Source organism: Rhipicephalus sanguineus, chromosome 2, assembly GCF_013339695.2.
Source record: "Rhipicephalus sanguineus isolate Rsan-2018 chromosome 2, BIME_Rsan_1.4, whole genome shotgun sequence".
Lineage (NCBI taxonomy): Eukaryota > Metazoa > Arthropoda > Arachnida > Ixodida > Ixodidae > Rhipicephalus > Rhipicephalus sanguineus.
In genome coordinates this window covers 185,974,215-185,990,931 of record NC_051177.1, presented here as the reverse complement: position 1 = coordinate 185,990,931, position 16,717 = coordinate 185,974,215, and positions in this window count along the sequence as shown.

Here is a 16,717-nt window from a genome sequence, read left to right as displayed (position 1 = left end):
GCCTTGGATGTCCTGTGGGTGTACGACAGTGAATAGGTTCCCGCTGGCTACCTCTTTTCTGCATTGCAACCCAATAGTAAGCAGGCGTGTGTGCCTGTAGGAAACGTTAAAAGCTTCATGATCTCCTGGACCTTAGAAATCCGAAGGTGCATGACCATCCAGAACTTCTTTACTTACATCCAAGAAGCCACTAAACTTTGTGTGTCATTGGACATTGCTTTCTCCACCATGTTTCCGGCTTGGTATTACAGCTTCAAGCGTTTACCCGCCAGTGAAAATGCCATTCCTCCATGCATTTAAAGACAGCACATCAGTGCCGTTACCTTCGCAAAGGGAACTCCTGTATGAGACCTGCTGCTGTTTCTACGTACTCGTAATGTTGAGCGTGGTCAGCAAGGCAGACATGACAAAGTGCTTGTGGAGTGGTGCGTGCCAGGACTGTGGTGTTGGGTTGTTTCGCAGTGACCATTGCTTATATTTGTTCTGCCTACGTATGTGCGTGTGCAGAATAAATATTCAGTTTTGCTTCCAGTGTGAATGCCACGCCTTCATTGCAAACAAGGGTGGCAGATTAATGCCGTTTCGTTTGCAGAGAGTCGTGTGAGAACTGCAGAAATTGCTGGATTCTCGTCATATGAGCATGGTCAGTTGTGGCAGGCGTGTACAAGTGCATGTGTGGTGGCGCGTGCCGTGTGTGGTGTCGTGTGGGGGCGCGTGCCGTGTGTGGTGGCGCGTGTGTCGTCTGACAGTGTGCCTTGTTTTTGCTTATTCTGCGTATCTGCATGCCTGTTGAGAATAAATATTGTTCACTTTACTTTGATATCTCAATTATGTTGTCTTCTAGCAAGAATTGACCTAATGGAGGACTTTTTCTGCATTGTATGGACACGTTAAACCAAATCACACGTCAAATACAGCCACATGCAGTACCGTCCACATATGTATGGTACGGAATGAGATCCGTACATATAAAGCCTAAGCGGTTCTTCTACGGAAGTCATACATATGGCTGCCGTATATATGAATATCGTATACATATGTCATTCGTATCAGGCAGCTTCCGTAATACCATAGTTCCGTATGTACCGATCCGTATCCCCCGTACATACGAAATTTTTCACTAGGATCGTTATGGATCAAATACCCATTTACTCGAAATAAATGAGAAAAAAAATCAGGACTGCTTCTTTCGACATCAAAGCGACAGATTTCATCTGACTGCGCAAACCAAGAGAGCGCTTGCACACAACATGGTTTGGTAGATGTCCACTCGTGAGTGAAGGGCCAGAAAACACCATGCCGCCTTTAAGCTTTTTTTAGGAGCAGCCAGCGTTGAAATGACTCTTTCTTCAAAGCAAGCATGTCTTATTGTTTTACCCAGCCATTTATAGTGCAAAATATTGAATATTTACTTTTAGGGAGGTGATGTTTGTCGAAAATTGCCTTAAAGTGGTAGTCACGCTGGCCGTGATAAGTGAATAATGGGTGGCATAATTCAGCAATGCTTTGGCATTTGTGTAACTAAAGGCTGGAGCTACGCAATGAACACGGATAAATATTATGCAGCAAATATGAATGAAGTAACGTTAAAAAAACCATAAAGATGGGAAACCGAGCCAATTTAGACTGAACCTGTTTGCAAAATTAGCTGTGAATTTAAAAATAATCCATCAATTTTTTATTCTAGTACACTGCACAGATATATACGTTGCAAACTATGAAACAAAGTTTCCGTTCGAAGTAGACGCTGAGAAAAAAGTTATGGATGTTGGCGTCGCATGACTTGGAGCAAATTCTTATTTTGAGAAAAACGCAAAGATTTCAAAGCTTGCACGTGGTGTGCGTCCCCCCAGTGGCCGTTTTTATAGATTTAAAAACACTTGCAAACACAAAGTTAAATTTAATGACATTCTTTTATGTAACAGTCAAAATAAAATTTATAAAGTATTTTGAATATCATTATTATAGACGAAACACTTACTTTCGCAAAAACACAAAGTGGTTTCGGTTTCACTATACGAGCATGGGGTATCGAAATCTTACTGTAACATGCAAACTAATAACAATAGGAACGTAATTTTTGTTGCGATATATTTTTGAATGCATGGGCGTGCAGAAAAAAAAACTAAAAATCGACCTCGTGAAAAAAATACGACTTTTGAATGTGGCCTACCACCTTAACGAGAGAGTTGTTCACGCTCAGAGCAACCACAGCTGTTGTGAAAAAAAAAAGAAACTATCGCTATTATAACTGCGCGTTCTGTCATCCTGCTCTTCATTTTATGCGCCATTCCTAGAATACCTGTGCCATTTCCTCCGGTGTGTAATGCAATCAATGCAATGGGCGAGAGAACAAGTAGACAAAGAAAAAGAACCACAGAAAGACAAAGAGAGAGAGCAACGAAGATGAAATTAAAGTTTCTGAAATCTCTCTTCAGCGAAAAATGAAATTAAGTTTCTTAAATCTCTCTTCAGCAAAGAGCGATTCTCAAGTCAAATGGTTACCGACAGTGGTCCTGAATCCATTTGCAAACTGTTCCAGGATTCTCTAGAAGAAAGACGCATTGAACACTTCAATGTGTCGAATTATTATCCGCAATCCAATGGATTAATCGAACGGTTTATTGGAGTACTCAAGCAAGCAATACAGGTCGCACAGCTGGAAGGCAAACCAGACAAAGAGACCGAACTCAAGTATCTAGCCTTGTATCGAGTTTCACCGCATGCGACAACGGGAGTTTCGCCCGCAGTACTTTTACGTGGCAGACAGCCTCGAATAAAATTGGAATTGAGTAACACGGACTCAAAGTTCCGAAAAACCACATCGGCCGCGGAACGTAACAACCAATCAGTTTCATAATGGAGCGCAATCAGAGTGCAGTTCATTATTGAGATCGCAAACTTGCAACAGAATAGAAATAACAATAATAATAATAATGTTAATATCTGGGGTTTAACGTCTCAAACCGCGATATGATTATGAGAGACGCGGTAGTGGAGGGCTCCGGAAATTTCGACCACGTGGGGTTCTTTACCGTGCACCTAAATCTAAGTACACGGGCCTCAAACATTTTCGCCTCCATCGAAAATGTAGGCGCCGCGGCCGGGATTCGATCCCGCGACCTTCGGGTCAGCAGTCGAGCGCCACAACAACTAGACCGCCGTGGCGGGGCAACCAAATAGACAGTAAGCAGTATCAGATGAAAGCCTATGCCGGTAAACGTAGAGGCGCCAAGTACCCCTTAGTAGATGTTGGGGAATTCGTTAAAGTTCGGTCACACCGAACATGTAGAAGCAAGTACTTAGGCCCCCTTCAAGTCATGGAAAGGAGAGGTCAAAACAAATTTCTACTTAGTGACGGCAAGACTTGGAATGTTTTGAAATTAGTGCGAATACCGCCGCTTTCAGAGAATGATGAATGCCTTCCACACCTAGATTATTCATATGCCGAACTAAGTCACTATTTCGGCTGCCCGCTCACATACGAACAGCGTGATGTTACAAATATTGCCAGAAATATTGCGCACAAAATACTGTGACTGTGGTAGATATACCAACGCCTAAATAGCTGTCATCTACCGCTGCAGACTTTTGCAACCAGGAGGAGGAAGATAACGTGATGCCACCATCAGTTGACAGCAGGTGCGAACAAATTAGAACGTTGAAACTGGGCGTCCAGTACGCAAGCGCCAACCTTCAAGATGGACCAATGACTACAATATGTAGTTTTTAGCCTCTTGATGCGAGTTCTTGTCACTTTGCTGCGCTGTGCATTACTCTATTTCTTGTGTTTCCTTTTCTTTCGTATTGTTGTTCGAATGTGATAAGTACCTTCTAATATTTTTTATTAATATTTATTTACTTTTCGTGTGGGAATGTCATATTTTCAGACATGATTGTTGCTTTTAATGTAACGTTGTTATTCTATCTCATTATTTAAGAGCGCCTTTTTCAAGGAGGGTATGATGTGATGATGTCATATGAGGTCATCTGGTGGTAATCCACCGAACGTCCGTCAACTTACTTTAACAGTTGTGAAACAGGCCATTCGGCCAATAACATTTATATTCGAAAAACCAACAACAATGAAAGAACAGAGGGCCTCTCGCTCTTCGTTCATCGAGGGCTCTCGTCGAACACAGTGCGTGAGCCTCGGTTGGACGGCGGGGTGCGATCATAGTACATTGTCGCGATGCAACATCCGTCATCCGCCACTACCCACCATCCAATCACTACATTAATCTACTATAATGATGGATGGTGGTTTCCACCATACCCATCCTTTGTCTTTTTCCAATAGTGCGTACAATGCATATACAAGAATATAGGTCTCAATATCATAAATATTGGTGAAGGTAAAAAACCTCGAGGCACTGCGCCGACCAGAGTAAAAATTAAAACACACAGAAAAAGACGTTTCGTCTCCCACATGGGAGCCTTGTTCACAAGTGAAATGAAAAACATGCGTCAAGCAGTTCGCCTGATACGTCACGCAGGCAGCGCGCATAAACTGGCGGCAGATTACCATCGCTCCTGTTGCGAGTGCGCGGTGTGTTCTGTATCACGAGCGACTCAAGATGAAGACGCCGTGACAGTCCTTTTAGATGCGAAGTATCTTATGGTGGAGTTCAATCCGGTGGTGGTGGTGTGCGGTGTGACCACCCTTACTGCGCATGCGCATATCCTCTCCACTCACCCTCTCCACTTCCCCCTCCTCTTCCTCTCTCCACTACCCCTCTTCCCACCCCTCTCCACTTTCCCTCTCCCCTCCCCCTTTCCACTCTTCCTCTGAAACGTGGGCTAGACATCCCGAAATTCTCTCCTGCGCAACGCCGCGATGAGCACCAGCGCATGCGCGTCCCCTCCCCCTCTCTCTCCTCTCCTACGTTGCCCCCCTCTCGCATGCCTGCCGACTGCGTTCCCCGCTCGCCCTGTGAGAATTAACGGCCAGCCTAGAGGGAAGACAAGACACGCGTAGCGTTCCTCTTCGTGTTCCACGACGCGAGGTCGGTAGCATGCCCAAAGAACGCCAACGGAATGCGATCGTGCAAGTGCACCGGCTTCGCATCGCCTCATGGTCCCCTTTAGCGGGAAATGGTGTAATTTTTTCTCTAAGGAGAACACGTGCCCTCCCCCTGTCGATTGTGTGTCCACCTGACGCATGCTAAGCCAAAGCACTGGATTTCACATTTCCCTTCTTCACGTCATAATTGTGCTACTTGAGACGCCGTTCAAAGTCACCAGTCTCGCCAATATATACGTCGGCACAATCCGCGCATGGGATAGCGTACACCACACCGGGGACCTTCACTTTGGGTAGTCTGTCCTTCACATTCACGAGTGATTGTCGCAGTTTCTGGTCTGGAACATGTGCCACCTGGACGTTGTATGAACGCAGAACACGGTTCAGGGCTTCGCTTACGGAAAGGATGTATGGTATCCCCGCGCGCTTTTTACCAGATTCAGCACAGGGCAATTGCGGCCGTGCCATTTGTCGTTCGACAGCATTCAAGAAGGAATTTGGATAGCCAAAGGCTGACAATTCCCGCCGCACCAAGCGTACGTCAGCTGCGTAGTCTTCTTCCCTTGTGCAGATTTTCTGCGCGCGACGTAGAAGCGTAGAAACCACTGCCCTTTTGTGAGAAGCAGGTTGCGTGCTATCAAAATGCAAGTAACGCCCTTTGTGGGTCGTCTTCCTGAACACGCCAAACGTCAAAGTGGCCCTTTCGTTTCAATGAGCATATCAAGGAAGGGGAGCTTGCCTTCGACTTCTTCCTCCGCCGTGAATTTAATTGCTGCTTCCATGCTTTTCAGGTATGAAATGAACGCCTGAACCACTTCGCGGCGTATGATGCAAAAAATGTCGTCCACATAGCGGAAGAACACCTTCGGAGCCGGGCTGAGCGAGGAGAGGGCTCAGCTTTCAATCGCTTCCATCGTCAAAATAGCAGCGGTTACCTACATAGAAGCACCCATAGCCGTTCCGTGAACTTGCTTGTACAACTTCTTTCGAAAGTAAACTACGTGTTCGACAAACAGAACCGTAAAAGCGAAGCCCTAAGCCGGGTTCTGCGTTCATACAACGTCCAGGTGGCACATGTTCCGGAGCAGGAACTGCGACAATCACTCGTGAATGTGAAGGACAGACTACTCAAAGTGAAGTTCCCCGGTGTGGTGTACGCTATCCCATGCGCGGATTGTGCGGACGTATATATTGGTGAGACTGGTGACTTTTAACGGCGTCTCAAGCAGCACAATTATGACGTGAACAAGGGAAATGTGAAATCCAGTGCTTTGGCTGAGCATGCGTCAGGTGGACACACAATCGACTGGGGCAGGGCACGTGTTCTTGCTAGAGAAAAAGGACTGTCACGGCGCCTTCATGTTGAGTCGCTCGTGATACAGACCACACCGCGCACTCTCAACAGGAGCGATGGTAATCTGCCGCCAGTTTATGCGCGCTGCCTGCGTGACGTATTCAAGCGTACATAAGGCGAACTGCTTGACATACGTTTTTCATTTCACTTTTCAAAGGGCCCCTCACCAGGCCACATAGAAAATTTTAGCTAGACGCTGGAAGTTGTTGTGTGCCGAATGAAGAGCAGTATGCCGCAAGAATTTTTCAAATCGGTTCATTACGAGTTGAGAAAAACAATAATTTGTAGCGGCGCGAAACCATGATGCGAGGAGGCGAGTTTCAAACCCTTGCCACTCGCCCCGTGTAGCCTTCGCAAGCCAAATTCCTTCCCTGCCCTCTTCACTTGACACATACGCATGAACACGTCATGCCCATGCATGGTCACGTGCGCATGACGTGCCCGAGCCAGCCCGAGCACGCGAGCGGCGTTGCACGGCCGCCACCTTTTTTCTTATGTAGCGGCCATGGGCGTATTGTCGGCGTTCTCTGTGGTGTACTGCCTGTTTCTGCGGGACGGGCATGAAAGTTGACACATTTCTAAGGGCACGAGAGTGGTGGTATCATGAGCCAGTGCCGAATTAACGTTTACTTGGACGCGGTAGAATAAACGAGCATAAGGAGTGCTCGAACGCGGCAGGACATTACTTTCGTTTCCAGGGCTGGCGTCTGCTCGATGCGCTAACCGCGGGGACACGAACGCATGGGAAAGGGAGACACATTAGCCCCGCATCTCGCTGCAATTCACGAAAAAAAATGAAAAAGACGCACACATTCCCTTTGTGTGCCTCATTATTTCTCTCAAGTTTTATTAATCTATTCAAGCAACAAATTACACAAACTACACATGTCGTGTTAAATAATTATCGTACCGTCACGTGCTACTTTTGGCAACGTCAGAGCACAGTCATCTACGTAGAGGAGCGACGTCGCAGCACTACCATCTACGTAGCGCCATTTTCTCATGTACGTCATCCCCTCATTCTCTAAAGCGCGCGCCCGCGAGAGGAAGGGCAAGAAGCGTTCACCTTGAAATTTGACCCATTTCCGCGGCGCGTAGCGTTGCAAATTTTGGCAGACGTGATCGTGAACGCCCAGTGTATGCATTGCGCTCGTTAGCTCAAAATTGTCAAACCTGGTGAGGGGCCCTTTCAACAAGGCTCGCGTGTGGGAGCCGAAACGACTTTTTCTATGTGTTTTAGTTTTTACTCTGGTCGGCGCAGTGCCTCGAGCTTTTTTAACTTCACCATGTATCATCCCGACCAGACGGGCTTCCGTCAAACATTAAACTTCATAATAAAGATTGTACATCCATGAATGAATAACAATTATGCGATATACAGTGAACCAGATATTATGACATGAATGAATTCATTTGCTTCAAAGGAACGAAGGCGGTGTATGCTGCTTCGCATTACATCGATTCCCAAAGTGCGTGGGATTTGCCGGCTTTTTTTCTGATATATCGTCTTAGAGCGAAAAATGGACATGACACTGCACGCTAAACTCGAAAATAAACTCTCAGATGCAAGAAGAAGAAGGAAGGTCGGCCTCTTAGTGTTTATATTCTAGTTTCGCCCTACAACATCACGTCCTTCAGTAAGTGCCAATTCGCCGCAAAAAACAAAATGTGGAACGTAAATAATCTATCAAGGCAACTAGGACACAAATGAAACAGACTGGGTGAGGCCATCTTGGTAGTTCTGGCCCCGAATAATGACGCAGCACTGGTGCAAAGAGTGTGGCTCAGTTTGACTGAAACAGTTGAAGATTTGGTTCATTTTTTTATGAGAAGCTGCCTTTTTAAGTTCACGTTACCATGAGGAATTTCCCTATTTATATTCAAACTGTTTTAGTTGTTAAAGACACGCGCGCTTTAGGCTCCCGTGAAGTTCCAGTTTCTGCTTGTGACCGTTCTTGAAAAAAAAATTGGCCGCGTATCTGCGTGCTTCGCTGCAAATGTCGTCTAAAGACGATAGAAGAGGCGCTGCGTGAGATATGGACGCCATCTTGCAATACGTCGGGAAACATGAGTGCTGTGTTGCGGGCTGGTAGTCCCGGCGCAGCAGCAGGCGAAGACCGGCGGTGACCAACGCGACCGGCAGGGACGCCAGCCAGCCCGAACATGCGGTTTGGCGCGAAGCGCCGAAGCAGAAGAAACGTCCGCACTCAACGAGTAGTCTCCACACACTCTTTTATACGTCGCCCGGGTAAAACAGGAATGCCAGAGCGGCGCCCCATGGCATTCGTACAGTGCAATACTGAACCGAAACCGAAACACAACAATGAGCTCGTGCAGAGGGCTCGGAGGAAGGCAAGTTTCAGCGCAGCTTAAGAAACTAGGGTCTCTAGAATTGCGTATCTATGTATTTTCTATTAAAGGAACACGCCACCTAATACTTACCTAGTGATGTTGCGCCTCAGATATGCGTAATGTTTCCTTTTTGATCAACAATGTACACAAGTATGAACCTAGTCAGCCGTTCAAGATGGCTGGCCCTTGGGCAAGTGGTTCAACTTTGACCGGGTGGCTGAATCGAGTGACGTGCCGACAAACAGAAAGAGCGACAGAAAGACAGACCAAAATTTCTGCGTTTAAGTTCCCTAAGAAAGACTATCGTCTTTAAAAAGCCACATATATGCTGAGTGTTTTCTGAACAAGCACACTTTCTGTGCTTCCTTCATTGCCATCTCTCGGACCTGCGCGTCTCACTCCTATAGGCGTATGCGGCTTTATGGAGTGCCAGTCGCAGTATTCTGAAGTGGCTGCCCTGCCCATCGCATAGCCACCTAGGCGTTGGATGTCCTGTGGTTGAGCGACATTGAATAGGCTCTGACCGGCTGCCTGCTTTATACATTGCAACCCAATGGTGACCAGGCCTGTGTGCCTGTAGGAAAGGTTTAGAATCTTCAGGATCTACTAGACCTTGGAAACCCGAAGGTGCATGACCTGACCTGCCACAACTTCTCTAGTTACATCCGAGAAGCCGCCTAATTTGTGTCACAACTGACTTTGCTTGCTACACTGTGTTTCCTGGTTCTCATTACAGTGTCAGAGGTTTACCCGCCAGTGAAAACGCCATGCTTCCATGCAGTTAAGGGCAGCAGATCAGTCCCGTTACCTTCGCAAAGGGAGGCCCTGTGTTAGAGCTGCTGCTGTTTCTACATCCTCGTAATATTGAGCGTGATCAGCAAGACAGTTGTGAAAAAGTGCGTGTGTGATGGTGCGAGCCTGGACTGCGGTTTGTTGTTTCGCAGTGACCATTGTTTATATTTGTTCTTCGTACGTATGTGCGTGTGCAGAATAAATATTCAAGTTCCAGTGTGAATGCCACCCCTTCAGTGCAAATAAGGGCGGCAGATTAGTGCCGTTTCCTTTGCAGAGACTCGTGTGAGAACTGCTTCTATTGCTACATTCTCGTCATAAGAGCATGGTCAGTTGTGGCAGGCGTTCACAAGTGCGTGTGTGGTGGCGGGTGCCAGGGTGTTCTGTCACCTGACAGTGCACATTGTTTGTAGTCATTCTGGATGCGAGAAGTGCTCCTGTTTCTACATTCTCGTCATACCGAGCGTAGCCAGGGGTGGCAGACGTGAACATTTGCGTGTGTGGTGGTGCATGCCAGGTTGTTTTGTCCCACATGCGCATTATTTACGCTTATTCTGCGTGGTGCGTGCCAGGGTGTCGTGTCGTCTGGCAGTGTGCCTTGTTTATGCTTATTCTGCGTATCTGCATGCATGTAGAGAATAAATATTGTTCACTTTACTTTGATATCTCAAATAGGTTGTCTTTCAGTAAGTATTGATTTATTGGAGGACTTATGGACACGTTAAAATAAATCACACGTGAAATACAGCCACATGGAGTACTGTACCTCATATAGATGGAACAGAAGCCTCCTGGAATGCGAGATGTGCATATAGAGCCAAAGCGGTACGTAACATGCGTATCTTGTATGGAAGCCATATATATCGACGCCGTATATATGGATGGCGTATATATGAATGCCGTATATATAACGTCTGTATCATGCGGCTTGCGTAATACCATAGTTCCGTGTGTACGGAACAGTATCACCCGTACACACGAGATTTTTTACTAGAGTCGTTATGGGTGAAATGCCCATTTCCTCTAAATACATGAGAGAAAAAAATCAGGAGTGCTTCTTTCGACAACACAGTGACAGATATGAGCTGACTGCGCAAGGGAAGAGAGCGCTTGCACACAAGATGGTTTGGTACAAGGGACTGGTTAGTCAAGGGCCTAAAAACACCATGCTGCCTTTAACAACAGAGTTGTTTATGCTCGGAGCAACCAAAGTTCTGAAAAAACACAATCACTACTATTACTGGCGTGCTGTCATCCTACTGTTCATGTTATGCTGCATTCCAAGAATACCTGCGCCAATTTGTCGGCTGTGTAATGCAATAAGTGGGATGGGCGAGAGAACAATTAAAGAGAGAAAGAGAAGCACAGAAAAAAAAGAGAGAGAGAGAGCATGGAAGAGGAAATGAGATAGAAAGAGAATAGAAAGACGGGGGATGAATTACACAAAGAGAGAGAAAGAAAAAAAACGCAGGTAAAACGAGTTAGAAGAAACAGACGGGAAGAAACAAAGCTAAACAAATGAAACAATCAAAGCAACACAGAAAAAATGACAGGGGGAGATAAGGGTACACAGGGAAAGAGGAAGAGAAGGAAAGAATCCCTGCCATATCCACGTGCAGTATCGTACAGAAACTAGGTGGAAAACCAAAGTGAGAAGCAGAGAGGTGGTGAAGCATAGAAAAAAACAAGTGTAATGAATGGAGGGCGGAAGAGACGGTGAGGAAAATGATGGAAAGGTGAGGAGGGGAAATGAGGTGAGGATATACTTATTTATTTATTTATTCATGAGTACCTTACAGCGCCCTCGTGGGGCATTGTGTAAGGGGGGCAATACAGCATGCACAAAATAGAGATAAATATACATAGGTGAAATACTGATTATTACAGATGTAACTGAAAACACGAACATAGAAATGCAAAATATACTAAAACAGCAAAATGTAATGTCTAAAGGCGTTACACAAGAGATAATATAAAGTAACTATTTAAACACCAAAACTTTAACAAGATATGATAACTGCCGAAAGAGTTTTTCGCAATAAGAGGATAAAATAAAAACAGGGGGAAAAAGAAAAAGAAAAAAAAACGTACCGGTTAGAGCATTGCAGCGCCATACATCAAATTTCGGTGCATAAACATTTTTTGAGGTTGTTTAAAAACTTTGCGTGATCTCGCTGTGATGCGAGATCATCTGGCAGGTCATTCCACAAACGAATCGCTCGTGGAAGAGCCGAACGGTTAAACGCGTCAGTTTCACCATACATGCGTGATAAGCTAAGGTTGTTATGTAATCGGCGTAAAGTTCGATGAGCTAGATTAAGGTGAACAGATGGCATCATGCTGGTGCGGATGAGCTTGTGGAATAGTGATAAAAGGGAAATGTCACGGCGAATGTTTAGTGGCTCGAGTGCAAGGCCTTGTTTAATCTGCGTTATGTTAGATGGGTAGCTGTAATTACGCGTAATGAATCGACTGGCTCGGTTCTGGATAGATTCTAACATATTAAGTATTCATCATTATCATCATTTATTAACCCTTAAAGGCCCCTGTTGGGGTAATACATAAGGGGGGAGCATACATAAGAGAAAAGGAGCGTTCAAACAGTCATTAAAAACACAATAAAAGTAACATATACAAAGGAACGAGGTGAAAGCACAGTACAGTTAAAATACACAGGTAGAATAATGCGCTACAAATAAAAAAACTCCGAATACGTTACGCAGCAGCACTCAATAAATTACTTAGTACGTTTTGAAATTTGGTGGGGTCACGTACAGTGACAGCAAGGTCAGGTAAGCTATTCCATTCTGCAATGGCTAATGGCAGGAAGGAGTTGTTGAAGGAATTAGTAGAGCCATGAATTCTTTGAAGACTGAGGGAGTTTTACAGGCGGCGTGAAGTGCGGTTTGGCGGAAAGAGAAGCAGGTCACGTAATTCTGTGAAGTTGTAATACAGCTTATGAAAGAGGCATAACCGAGAGGTTTTTCTGCGAAGTGCTAATGATTTGATGTCCAAGAATGATTTGATATTTGTGACGCTTAGCCGATGGTCGTACTGGGATGTAATAAACCGGGCTGCGCGGTTTTGGACGGCTTCTAGTAGGTCGACGAGGTACGCTTGATGTGGATTCCATATTGCCGATGCGAATTCAAGTTTAGTGCGGATAAATGTATCATATGCTAGTTTGCGGGTCACAGGTGGTGATCATGATAGTGACCGTCTAATGAATCCCAGGGATTTGTTAGTTGCAATAACCAGATTATGAATATGTTCCGACCAAGTAAGCTTGCTTGTGATGGTAACCCCGAGGTACCCGTACGATTGAGCGAGCTAATAGGAAGAGAATGCAAAGAGTAGGAGTATGATATGAGAGAGTGTTTCCGCGATACGTGCATGGACTTACATTTTTTGACGTTTAGTTGCATGAGCCACTGAGTGCACCATTTTTCAATTGTAACGAAATCACGTTGTAAAAGTATTTGATCGTTATGTGAGCTTACACGGCGGTACAGGACGCAGTCATCGGCAAAGAGCCGGATGAAAGATGAAATACCGGTGGGAAGGTCATTAATGAAAACTGAAAACAAAAGGGGTCCAAGGACTGAACCTTGCGGTACTCCTGATAATACTTCGGTGACAGTAGAGTGGCGGTTCCCGATCACTGTCAACTGCAATCTGCCAATTAGGAAACAACGGATCCATGACAAGATTAGTGGATGGATGGATAAGCTATTTACTTTGACCATTAGCCGTTGATGAGGTACGCGGTCGAAGGCTTTTGAAAAATCTAAGTAAATTACGTCTGTTTGGAGGAGAGAATCAAGGTTTAGGTGGAGGTAGGTGGTGAATTCAAATAGTTGGGTTTCACATGAGCGTCCTGGGCGGAAGCCATCCTGATTACTGAAAAAAAAAGTTAGCTTCAAGATGAGAGGCAACATGAGAGTAGATAATGTGTTCAAGAAGTTTGCAGGCGATACAAGTAAGCGATATCGGCGATAGCGATATTGTTGATGCGGTGACCAAATGGAGGAGGCGTACTCTAGTTGCGGACGGATTAAAGCAAGATACGCGAGTTTGCGTACATCGGAAGGAGAACTGTATAAATTACGGCGTAGAAAACCTAATGATTTTGATGCCTCAGCACAGATGGAAGTGATAATGTGTGGACCAGGAAAGATTAGGAGTTAGGTTTATACCTAGGTACTTATAATGCTGAGCGCGTTTCACAATGCTGCTGCCAATTATGTATCGGCCACTAAAGTTATGATGTTTTCGACTAAAAGTGATTAGTTTGCACTTGGAAACGTTTAATGTCATCTGCCAGGTATTGCACCACTCACCAATACGCTCAAGGTCTTGTTGAAGGGCAAGATGATCACTACTGCTCCGGATGGGACGGTAAATAATGCTGTCATCCGCGAATATGCGCATACAAGATGATAAATTGTCCGGCAGGTCATTAATGTAGATGTAGGCATAGCATCGTCATGTATAGCATAGTATAGTACGGTCTGAAGAAGGTAAGTGAGGGTGAGGAGAATGAGAAGAACGAGAGGAACAGCACCTCCTCTATTTTCTTAGTCTTCGCACAATTGCGTTACGGCGCCGAATTTATGTGAGGTGCAGTAAGTTGCAGAAAAATGCGTTCTTCCTTCGCTTTTAAAAGCACTACCGCATGCAACTGCTTCAAACATGGCGTGTATGCCGTGTTTGCTGCTTTTCATGACTGCATTTTATTATTTCCTAGTTTCGTGTGAGACAACTGCTGTGTTTTATTTTCCTGATGCCCGAGCACTTTGACTGGCACTTCATACCACACACTGCTGCTTAACGTTTCACCTGCATGCCTGGAGCGGAGTGCAAAATTATCTTGTGATTAGAATATTCACACATGTGTAAAAAATTGCCGAAGATAAAATAATATTAGTTCATCACGTTGTCACGTGTTAATGGGACGTATACCAAAATTGTTATCTTGCTACCGTTTCGTTAACTTGATATATACCCTTGATATATACCTGGTATGGCCTGACAAGTTTGTCTCAAGACATGCATGTCATGTATAGCGTATATATGTATACAGCATATACATTTACAGCATATATGGCAATATTGGTACGACGAAGCATTTCCGTATGGGGAACAGAAATGACAGTTGGAAACATGAAATTATGACATGCTTGTCATGTACGCTATGAAATCCATGCCGCGCTCACGGTGCGCTTGTGGCCGTGTTGCTATTTTGACATGCACCAAATTTGGTATTGCATGACGTGATTGTATGAAGAACATAAATCACAGGTGGTAACACCGAAATCATTATATCTTTTCACGTAGAGCAGGATTTGCATGCCCCTCTGATGTCGCGCTCGCGGAGGTTTCCCTAGCTTGATAAACACCAAAATTGTTATTGCATTACGTGACTGAACAGCGAGCAAAAATAACAGGTCGTAACAGGACAATCATGAAATGAATTTCATGTGCAGCATGATTTACATGCCACGCTCATGGTGCGCTCCGGCCGGTTCCCCAGCTTGCTAACCCTAAAACTGGTATTTGGTTATGTGACTTTGTGAAGAATATAAATGACAGGTGGTATCATGACAATCTTGATATGCATGTCGTATACGGTATGATTTACATGCGATGCTCGTGTTCTGCTCACGGCCGTTTCCCTAGCTTGATATTGTGACGGGGCCGTGACGTCGATGAAGGCAGCAGTCGTCGTATCGAAGAATAAACTCTTTTATTTGGCCGAACTTCTGGCCCAGAAAAGGAAAGTCCAACTAAACCAATACACGCTGTACACTGATAGCGGCGGACAGAGCGTCGGCCGTCGACAAACTGCTCTGCGGTAAGGCGTTTTATCATTTATACATGGGGCATCGAACAGCCCAACCTTACCCTGGTGGCCGCGTTAGTTCCAGAATAAACTCAACTGTTCGAGTTCGCGCGCTCAAGACTATAACACGATTCCGAAACAATCTGGAAGATTCCGAGCCAATCGGGTGCGGTTTGTCAATAACAGCGATTAGACGTGTAACGTACCAGTTACATAAACATAGCAGATGAAGCGTGTGTGCCATTGCCCCCCTCTGAAACAGCATCGTCCCAATGCTTCTGACAGAACATAGAAGGGGAAAAACAAGTGTATACAATAATAAATTAGAATATCAATGCAAAAAGTACAGTGCACAGGTTCGCTCACGCGTAAAAAACGGTGCGCGGCGCCGCTGAGAGTTCGTGATGCCGTCCGGTATGACTTCGTAATCTAGAGCGCCGAGACGTCGAAGAACCTTGTATGGTCCAAAGTATCGCCGAAGAAGTTTTGTAGCGTTAGCTACACTGGCCTATCCGAGCCAGTTTCACGTGCCTCCTCAAGAGCCGTGCGGCGCGTGCAAGAGGATAAGTGATGACACACAGCTGGCTCATCTGAGCTGGCAGCTCCCGTACACTCCGCTGCCGCCGGTCTGCGCATTCGAGAGGAGTGACGTCGTAGCCGTGGCAGACGTACCAAGGTAGATCAAAATAGGTCGCGAACCTTCGGGCGAAAAGTGGTTCAGAGCATATTGCCAGGGACGTCAGCAAGGCGAGTTATGGGTGCTGCGATTGAAGCGCGGCTAGGTGTGGAGGGAAGAAACACTAATAGCGAAAAACACTAATAACGAAAGTTTTATTCAAGGGCAACGCAATTTTTATGTTTTAGAAATCACATATTTATTTACTCAACAATATTATGTAGGTGCAATGTCGGAAGAATTTATGATATTGCTTAATTATTACGAAACACACACCTTTTTCATACCGCCTTCTGAAGAGAGGCGCAAGCTATTTATTTTGCAGTGCAGCCAATGTGTGTGCATGGAAAGGAGATCTCGTAAATTTCTTATGAGACGACACGCCCTTTCAAGTGTTTTCGTGTTCGGCACTTGCATGCGTTCTCGTAATTATTGTGGTGAGAATTTAATTTTTGCTGTGCGCGGGCATGTGAGGTGTGTTTCATCGTTGATGAACGTGTAGAGTACAGTGTCCAACGGGCAACGGTACAATGCGGATAAGTCTTAATGCCGAACGCTTGCCTATCCGCGGAAACGAAGTGCTGTGCAAGGATGCGTTAGCGACAGATGTACGCCTGGAGACCCGTGCCTTCTAGATAAGAAACCGGGGCCACAGTTCGGAGTACTGTGCTCGCTGGA